This window comes from Triturus cristatus, chromosome 8, assembly GCF_964204655.1.
Source record: "Triturus cristatus chromosome 8, aTriCri1.1, whole genome shotgun sequence".
NCBI classification, from domain to species: Eukaryota; Metazoa; Chordata; class Amphibia; order Caudata; family Salamandridae; genus Triturus; species Triturus cristatus.
Window position 1 is genome coordinate 1671449031 of NC_140591.1, and position 10496 is coordinate 1671459526.

The following is a 10496-nucleotide window of genomic DNA, read 5'->3' on the forward strand; positions in this document are numbered from 1 at the left end:
GAGTGAATCAAATGTTGGGCCATACATTTTCTTGACCAGGGTGTAATAAGTGGCAGTTAAGGCATTACATTGTTTGTGATGGCTCAAAGTTTTTTACCAATCAAAATCCGCAGGTTATGATGTTGTGAGGTAACACTGAATACCCATTTTTTTCTACACAAGAATTTCCTAGGTCTACATATTTCTGTTTGAATGTATGTTTGTATTATTTCTAGGCCTGGGTGGAGTTCGTGAGGTTCCGCTATGTGGAACTCTGCAAAGTGACAAAAAAACTCCAGCATGATCGTCGGATTCCGCGAGCGGCGGAGTGCGTTAAAGTCATGTCGTTCGCGGTGATTTTCAGTGCCAGGTGTTTGCCTCGCACTGTAAAATCAGTGTAAATGGCACCATGCTCAGCGCAAGACGGCTCAGCTTCCTTTCTGCCACCAGAGTATATTTTCTACCCGAGCGGCAGCTTTCTCAACATGAATGGAAGGCTTCTCAATGTGAGCAGTTGTGACCTGCCACGACCACTCGCATTGAGAAATCTGACTACCCACATTGAGATGAATCACCAGGAGTTGGATTTTCCTCCCTCGTGCTTACCAACTTGACGTTGACATGCCGGAGAAAGAATAAATCTCGCCAGTAGGTGAATTTTCCTTGCTTGAGCTCACCAACTTGACGAGCACGGAGTGTGGAAAACTCCGGAAACTCCACGAACGGAGTGGAGTTCACTGCCCAGGCCTAATTATTTCTATGGTTTCCTATTGCCAGCAACCATATGTTCACTTTTAATAAACTAAATTTTGCTGCACCCTGAAAGCCATGTCCAACAGCAAGATATTTTAGATGTGTGGGCTCAGCTAAAATTCTAGAAATCAGTCAAATGTTTCTGTAGAGATGGGAAATTGCCACAACGCATATGTCATTTTGTGAATGTGTAACTAAAACCAGAATGATGACATTCTAAATAACTGTTTCTTATCTTTAGGTAGCAAATCTACTGCAGTGCAGGTGGACCCCAGCTGTATGAACACTCGTAGTGAGCGTAATCGGTGTCTGTATTCCGCTCTTTCATTCCATTCCCTTTTCACTGGTTTCAGTGCTGCTCAGCAAAATATATTTGCGCAGCTGTCAGTGAGGTCAGGGGATTACAATCTCTCCTGTTTCATCTAGTTTGCTTTGTTTTTGCAAATGTAATGCAATATCAAAAGGTAAACTTTCAAGTAAGTAAATGTGTAAGTTTACTTTTTAGTATGTTTACTACTTTTGGATATTTATCATTTACAAGTGTAAAGTGACTCAAATATAGAGACTTAACTGTCTCCACCCCAGGAAACAGGAAGTGGAGCCAAAAGTGTAACTTACTAAACTGAAAAAGGAGCAATAGTAAGTCCAGCACCACACAAACGATCTGCTGACACTGCAACATCCTCGAATAGAAACTAAAAAAAGGCAGGGACTTACAGTAAGGCCCTGTAGTGTTACATTAAATATATTTTAAATAAAAAATACAAACAAAAATTAAATGGAATGGTAATCATTATATTTGAAAAATAAATATAAGTTAGTGATACATATTTGAATGAATTTCATTTACTTCTATACATAATATTTTGCAATTATTAATACATAATAACTAGATACAAACATTTCCTTTTAGGGATGATTTTTAAAAAAAATAATGTAAAGTAATTTAATATATGTAAACTAATTTAGTAATGATGGAAATAATAATTCAATAGTTTAAAATTACTTTTAATAATAGTCACATGTAGTCAGACGTCTCTGTGACCAGCGCAGAGATATCTCTATAAGAAATAATGTAATAGTATATTAAAATTTGAAAAAAAGAAAATATATTTAAATTATTGATATTAAATAAGGGTACCTTTATGGGCTAATAATAGAACAAAATAAACAAAATGCTACAACATTCACAACAATTCACAAGTAATTATCTTTATTATCTTCAATTCAATTAAAATGTATTTATATTATTAATATTATATCATACAAAATTGCACCTAAAGTGAAAAAACTATGTTGTTTTATTGTGCATTGAAAATTATTAAAAGTGATTAATTAGAAGTAATTTAATTATATTTTAATAAAACTGAATGTTACATTATTTTTTAAATGCAGGAAATGGTTATTAAACAAAGAACATTTTAAAATGAAATGTTTTATTTTTTTATATTATTTTAGTGTTAAATTAAATGCTTTTATATTTTAACTACTTTGAATAGTTTATTTTGTTTTAACATTATTCCTAAGAATACCACCATTTTTCCCTATGAGAGGGTGTTCAGGTACCAGTGTTTGGTCATATGTGGTGCTGGACTTACCGCAGCTCTGAGGTGGATTAGATTTACAACTGCATTGGGTCTTTTCTAGTTGTAGTACTTTTCAAATTACAGTTTGTGTATAGGAATGGAATTACTTTCTTTTGTGGGTGGGTGCACATCCCTCTCTAAACTCTCTTACTCCTCCCTTCAGCACTCACATTTTATATGGAGTGTTTCCTATTTTCCAGTGATTTGGCTCTGTCCCTTACACATTTATTACTAAAATGTATACTGACTTGTTTGGAAACTGCCTAGTCAGGCGGAGATCTCTGCACAGAAAAGATAGGAGAGTTGGAAATGGAACCTTGGCACAGAGGGTTTTGAATAGCATTTTGTATTATGTTAGTAGTACCATTGTAGTTCTACAAACATAATACAAAATGCAGTATGTAAAAAGTCCTCATAGAATTTAACTTCATATTTCATGTTTCTCTCCCTTTTCTCCCATCTGCGTATACCGGCCACGAAGTAACATCTGCGTAGGCTGGTATAGGCAGAACGGGGCATGGGGTATCCACATCGCTGCTGCAGCAACACTGCTTGGAATGAAGGTTTATGGTCTGAGTTCTGTTGCTAAGATAGTTGCCTTCAATAAAGGTATCTCAGATGATTTGGGGGCACTTACCAGTTCTGCTCACCTGCTTTCCATTCAATAAATAATGTAATAACATCTGGAATAAAAAGACTATTGAAAGATGTAGACACGTGTCTCTATGTTACACTTTTAATAATTACCATCTTAATAGAAACAATCTAAATTATTTCTAAATGTCAATAGTACTGGTATTCACAAAGTAGGGCACCTATTTTTATGTTTTACATGCCCTGTTAGTGAAAAACACTTATATTAATTTTCACTACTTTCTCTCCCATAAGATAACAATGAAGTTGCCTTATTACCTTTTATAACTGGAAGAGATGACCGGTTCATGTTCGGTGTTTCTGCAATCCTAATTTATGTCGAAGTTTGATTTTAAATTGCAATTATTAAAAGGTTACCTATAGAAAGTTGTCATTTTCAAGCTTTAGTCATTTGGTGCCAGCAGCCTGTCTCTTGTCACATGACTGGGTGTAGTTGACAGTTGGGCTTTTTATTTTACTTCTAGACAGCCACAGACAATGGGAGCTTAGGTGTGACTGGAGGGGCCATCACTGACAGTATGGGAGGGAGACGCTGCGCCAAGCCTCACTTACATCTGAACATGCTGTGTCCTGTCTCCACACAAATGGCTGCATAACCCCTGTAATTAGTCTGGAAACAGGGCAGGGAAGGCATGTACTTCAAGGGCATGCCTCGAGAAGCTTCTTGCCCGCTTCAAAGGCACAAGTGTGTATCAGAGAAGGACCTCACACGCCACCACCTCAGCACACTTTTCTACCTGTGGATGCTCTGCCAGGAATAAGGTCTGCTGTGCTGGTTCAAGGAATTCCAATCTGCTGGACTTCTGCTCTAAGCAAACTGCTGCTCTGCTTCCATCTTGCCTGCCGAAGAAGAATTAGACCTGCAACTTCATCTTGAACCCAGGATCCCCAGAGTGGCTCACCAACAGCTCCTGGACCCATCTTCATTGACTTCCTAACCCCCAAGTGGTGCATCTCAGGTCCTGGACCCTTGGTGTGGCTCTTAGGCTCTTAAAATCAAGATTTTGAGCTCCTTGTCACTGCTAAAGAGCCTGTTTGCACAGCAAGCGAGCAATTCGCATGCAAAATTTGAGCAAGCAGCCACTAGCCTGTCTCTTTGCACAGCAAGTTGCAATCGCTGTGGAGGACTGCCAATGTGAAGCTCCAGCCCACCCAGTTTACAGCACATGATCTGCTCTTCATGCCACGCCGACCACCATCAGCGATGCTCACATTTGCTCCACATGACCCTATTTGACGTGTAAAGGTCTCTTGGTACAAAACTTTGACAAGATAAAACTTCAAATTTTCGTCAGCCTGAATTTTTTACTTTGACCCACTTTGGTACTATATTGCAGTTTATTATTAAAACCTTCAGAACTCTGGTTCTAATGATTGGCTTTTTGTTGTTTGGGGCATGTTTTGTTTATTAAACTTAGCTATATTTTTTTTAACCTTTTGTGCCATCTTTTTATGTGGAGGTTTCACTGTGTTACTGTTTCAAGTGTTGCACAAATACTTTAGACATTGCCTCTAGGTTAAGGCTGACTTCTCTGTGCCAAGCTACCAGGGGGTGAGCACAGGTTAATTTGGCGTTTGCTTGCTCCTTACCCTGACTAGGATTCTGGTTGCTGCTTGATCAGGGATCACACCCCAGTCCACCAGTATCCCTATTTCCTTATAAGTAAAGCAGAAACTGCATGCGCTTGAAATATATGCGCCCATTCCAAGCCAGGCTGAAAATGCTCCTCCAGGAAAAAACATTATTCGTTGATCATCCTGCTAGGGCTTGGGAATGGATTGGAAAATGACTACTGCTAGCCAGACCTGGCACAGCCTCACAGATGGAGACGGTCACCAAAGGCAGGCCTGGGGTGGTAGAGTACTTGGATGGTCGGTTCCAACAACCACAAGGCAAGATCCCAATATGGGGATCACAACCATAGTTTGAAGCATACGACATCCTGAGACTGTAGTCCTCCACAGACACTGATAGAAACAGGGGATCCTACTGGACCAGGCTAAACCAATACCAAATCTCTAGGTCCTTCTCGGCACCAGATGAGGGCAATAATGTCTTATAATGCAGGCACTACCCTCACATTTCCCTGCCTATTGTTTTCTTCTTTACTTTTGGTTTCTCTTCTCCTTTTGTCTTATGAGATAGTTCTACAGTTGATTGGGGACAGATGCTTCCATGTGGGAAGTGTAAGTAGGAGGGGAGGATGGGGGGTTGGGAATGTTTTCTTTGTTTATTCCATTCCTGTTATGTTTTTATTTGCTGTGATATCTATGAGGCACACTGTGTTATCCACTTATAGACATCGTCAGTCCCATACTCTGCATGGCAAACTGCCTCCTTCGGGCTCGAATATTATAGGTGCTAATCTGGAACATTAGTAGTCTCTTGGACAAAATTAAGAGGGATGCAGTCTTTTGCTAGGTTAATCAGCTGACCCACACAATCCTCCTCCTCCAGGAGACTCAGCTACTGGCCTCCAAATGCCCTTTTCCTGCCTAACAAGGTTACACCAGAGTATTTCACGTAGGGTTTGTGACAAGGGCCAGGGGTGTGACAATCCTACAACATCATACATGTCCCTTAGTAGTCATGACATCCCACTTGGACACACAAGGAAGGAACATATTCCCAGAGGGCACCCTGGAAGGTTCACAATGGACCATCGTCAGTATATATGTGCCTCCGGCCCGAATTAACTGCGATACCTCTACAAAACCAGCCATGCACACCGGTACTGTGAGGAGACTTTAACGCTAATATGCATCGATCCATGGACACCAAATCCACTGTACGATCCCCTAGAATTTTAGCTCTCGGTGGATGGGTGACCTCCCTGGGATTGATTGCGGACCTTCAAAGACAGATGCCAAATATCAGGGTATGTCTTCCACTGCCTATTGCTTTTAACATGGAATTGATGTTTACAAATCCTCTCACTTTGCAGTAAGAGAAAGAAAAGTAAAGTGAATCACATGAAACTTCTGCTGGGGTACATGAGGTGTGAAAGAAAATGAAAGGTTGTGGGTTTTATTTTTTTCCTAATGCCCAACAAATTGTAAATTCCTGTGAATGAAATGAACACATTCGTCGTTTTGATGAAGACACACATTTGGAGAGGATCAGAGCATATCAAGATATTTTACTTGGAGATGCACAGATAATAACTATTCAGTGCCACCTGGTTTCCATGCATACTCATTTGTGTGCAATAAAGTTTTATCAATTGTTTGTACAAATTTAGAGATTATTTAAATGGAAAATGTGTTGTCTGTAAACAACAGTATGCTACCACACATTGTGTTTATTACATTATAAAATTGCCCGTCTCATGTCTATTAATGCTAGGTGGTTTGCGAAAGTTTGGTATACTACAAAGGGAGTCTTGGTTTTGGTAAGCACTGATAAAGACAATTCAATGGCAGCAAACATTATGAGCAGTTAAGGGTGACCACACTTAATGCTGGTATATTTTCTTTGGATGGTTTAATTTACTTGAGAGTGAGGTACCCCGTACCACAAACGTTCTTTCTCTTCCCCAAGACACACAAGGCGCATGGAGACCATGAAGGAGTCCTATAGTGGTCAGGCCAGCACTGGCTGTTTCACTGCACAGATAGTAAATTATGAAAATACGTTCTTGTTGCCATATTTTAAAAATGGGAAACAGTGTTTACAATGCAGACAGAACTACGCAGTGCCATTACACCACAGGCACTACAACAAATACGTCATTAGCACGCATTCCATTACAACAACTTGCTTTAGTGAATCCAACACCTTCCCTACTGTTGCACAGACTGGAGTTGGAATAGTAAAATGTACTATTCCAAAGTCTAGCGCTTCCCTAAGGCAAGTCGCTGTGACGACTTGCGTTGTAATGGAACGCGTAGAAATGACGCGTTTGTTGTATTGCCCGCATTGTAAAAGCATGCTTTGTAAAAGTATGCGTGAATACGTCATGCATCGGTTGAAAATCAACTCTCTTACATCTGTGATTCAATGGATGTTCATAACAGGTAAAATGATTTACTCTTTAAAGAGGAATATTGTCTCATGACACTAGGTTTCATATTCCTATATTACTGTGTAGAGCATTCAAAAGGATTAACCAGTTGTATGTTTTTACAAGATAGTTCAGCCCTATTCCACTTGCATAAATACATATAAAAATCACCTTGTCTGCCCACTTGAAGTCTGAACACATTAAGTAAACAAAAATCAGCAAAGGAGTGCTATTACCATGCAATGTGGCAAATGTTCTCTTAATCGCAACGAGGACCTAATGCTATAAGCCCGCACCAAGATATGGAGCTTTCATAGACCGTTGCACACATTTAACAGTGTGACGCCTGTGACAGAAACCCAAATTGTGATGTCATTGCAGATGTACAGTGCAATCATGAAGAAGCTAATAAAAGGTTTTGAAAAGTGATACAAATATCATAAACTTTCATATGCTGAGCTGGCCACTTGAGAATCCTCGCTATGGTGGTCAGTATGAAGATGGGCGGATCGCCACCCACCGGCCGGCAGTGGCAATCCGTCCGCCATCACAACATGATTTACCCCCGCTATATTACCATGGTGGGGGGTATTGTGGTGGACAGAAAGTCCGTCCGCCGCTTTTCCGCTGGTCGGCAATCATTACTATTGCCGGCCGGGTGGAGCTGGAGGATGATATGATGCCAGGTGGTCAAGGCCTTTCCATGGTGGCGATGCTGCCATGGAAAGGTTGGCGGAAATTGCTTTGGGGACTATTGCGGACCCCCCGAGGGGTGGGGGCTACACTTGGGGGTACCTATGGTACCCCCCTACATTGCCATGCACAAGGTGGCAGGCACCACGCGGTGCCTGCCACGTTGTGCATGGCAATGCACAACATGCCAACAACATATCAAGATAGCAGATTACGACCGCCAGGGTGGCGGTCGCATCCCAATCAGTGGTGTGGGACCACAGCACGTCTGGCCACCGGTCCCAGCACCTCTAGGGTGGCATGCGGACTAAAGTCCGCCCGCCATCCTAATGGTGTCTTTAGTGCGGACGCCAGAAGGCATTCGGTCTGTGTAACCATACTTAATATGGGCAAACAAGATGGCCTCTGCAAAAGAAACATGGTGCCTTCTATCATGGTAATGGGAGCTTAAACGTGGTCATTTTGTCTATCATACTATGCTCCTTGAAATGATAGAGTGTGACCTTAACAACAATGTCTTTCTGTTTGATGCTAATGGACTTTTGCTTCCACTTTTGGGACCATAACGTGGCTTGGGTTCAATCTTTGAGACGTGGGAAAGAATATTAATTTTTGATTAGGGTATTTTGAAGGCCCGCTTCTAATTTGATTGAAGGGAATATACACGCCTTCTCAATAACAATCATTTCAATACATGTTTCACATCTGCTTACAGCATTAGGAAAGTGGAATATCTGGATTGTATATTATATCTGGGGAAAAAAAGGATACAACGTGAAATAGTTTGAATTTCACCTCTACCATCCTAGTATTATAGGCTCACAATTCCCAAAACTAATTGAAAGACTGGCAGTCAGAGGTTGCAGCTGTAACATTACCAGTACAGAGAGCTGACTGCCTCATAGTAGCAACACAGTGTTAGCACCTAAAAGCATTAGATGAAAGGCGGACACAGATTCATCACTAAGTTCATGAATAAGAACAAAGAATTTCCAAATATTTGAAATACATATTGGAAGAATGTATATGCTGATCCAAAGATACAGGAGGAGGTTTCCCAAGCTCCAATGTTCACACACATGAGGTTGACTCAATTGGTGAATTGAATGCTTGTGGTCATTTTCGCTTTTAAGTTGGAAGGATAAGGTTTATTAGCATTAGATATAAGACAATGAGTGTACAATCAAGTAAATCAGCGTGGTTAGAAGAAGTACATTAAAGTAACTATAGACAGGAAAAGATGAAATGGAAAAAGATCAAATATCCCAAGAATAATAAGTAGAAAAATTATCAGTGCTAAAACATGAGATAAATATGCATTAATATTGAAATATATAATATATTTGTACATAACAGTGATACAAAATCCTGGAGCGTTTGGGTACATCTTCAATCCAAGGTTTATGTGTGTTGCCAGATGGTGCTGAAGACTCCAGGAAAGTTGTCACAGGTAGCCAAAGGATGTCTCTTTTGATAGCACGAGATATTGGGTTGGCATATGCTCTGTCCAGTCTAGCTTGTGATTATAACAAGCACCATAACACCATGTTTGAAAAGATGTATTGGAGGAGTCTTTCCATAACTTGGTGATCTGTTGAAATGCAATTCAAAAAGTAAATCCCAATATCAACCTTATCATGATGAGAAGACCAATCCTCTGAGATCCTACCTGACAATACATTTTTAAATTAAAAGGGCTTTGGGTGTTAAAAATAGTGTTTATCTGTTGCCAGACTTTCAACTGAAATTGATATGCAGATGTGCATTCAAATAGCATATACTTAAGGCTAGGGGGCGAGAGGTGTGAGACCAACAGGAAGAGGATGTGTGATTTATTTTGTGAAAAGTGGCAGGGGTAATCAATAGCCTGGTATAAATATAAAATAAAGCTAGAATAGTATTAGCTTCCGTAACTTAGGCCAAATTCTATTCCATAAGGGAATTGGGATGGACGTGTGCAAGTCACGTTCCCATTGTAATTCCACATCAGTCTTGTCTTGATCTTCTGGAGGAGCAGTGAATTTATTGTAATTTGTGATGCTGAGGAAAAGGATAGCAAAGATGTCACCAATTTGGTGATATGCGAGTATGAACAATATCATGTGGAAAATGTTGATAGGCTGCACGAGTCACAGATATTAATGAGAGATATTTAGTATCATTCAAAAGCGGAAAGGAAAAAGGGTGTTGGGCTTATGCAAAAAAAAAGTGAATAGTCCTTATTAAAAGTTGATGAATCCATTTTAGGCCCTTCTCGTGCTAGGACTTCAAAAAATAGTTTTAGTATTGATTTTAGTATATTTATTATGCAAGATTGAATAATGAATAAATATAGGACTTAGAAGCGTACATGTATTTTGTAGGATAAAAATAGACATAGTAAACAATAAATACTCTCTGTGATACTGCTCTAGGTCTTTGTCACACTAATTACATGGTCTCACCTCTGATAAATCCAGGCAATCTTATTTCATGAAAGTACTATCAGGACCATGACATTTGGAATATTAGAGCCTTTACATACATTTTAGAATGTTGATGGGAATTATCTTGTGTTGCACTGTAATTTGGGGATAAATGTGCCAGCAACTGACCTCCTATTAAAGTGTTAATGTTATATAGGAAAACAGACGAGGACCATGGAGGCAACATGGAATAAAGATTGCACCATATTGAAAGCTGGATCTTTTTGAAATTATGTATTAAGTCACCAGGAGAAGTTACTACAGAAAAGGGACTACATGCATTTATGTAAATGTGAATTTAGCAGCTTATAAGGAACCTTGAAATTTGGCAGAAAAGTCATGAGGCTAGGATCAGTTCGCAC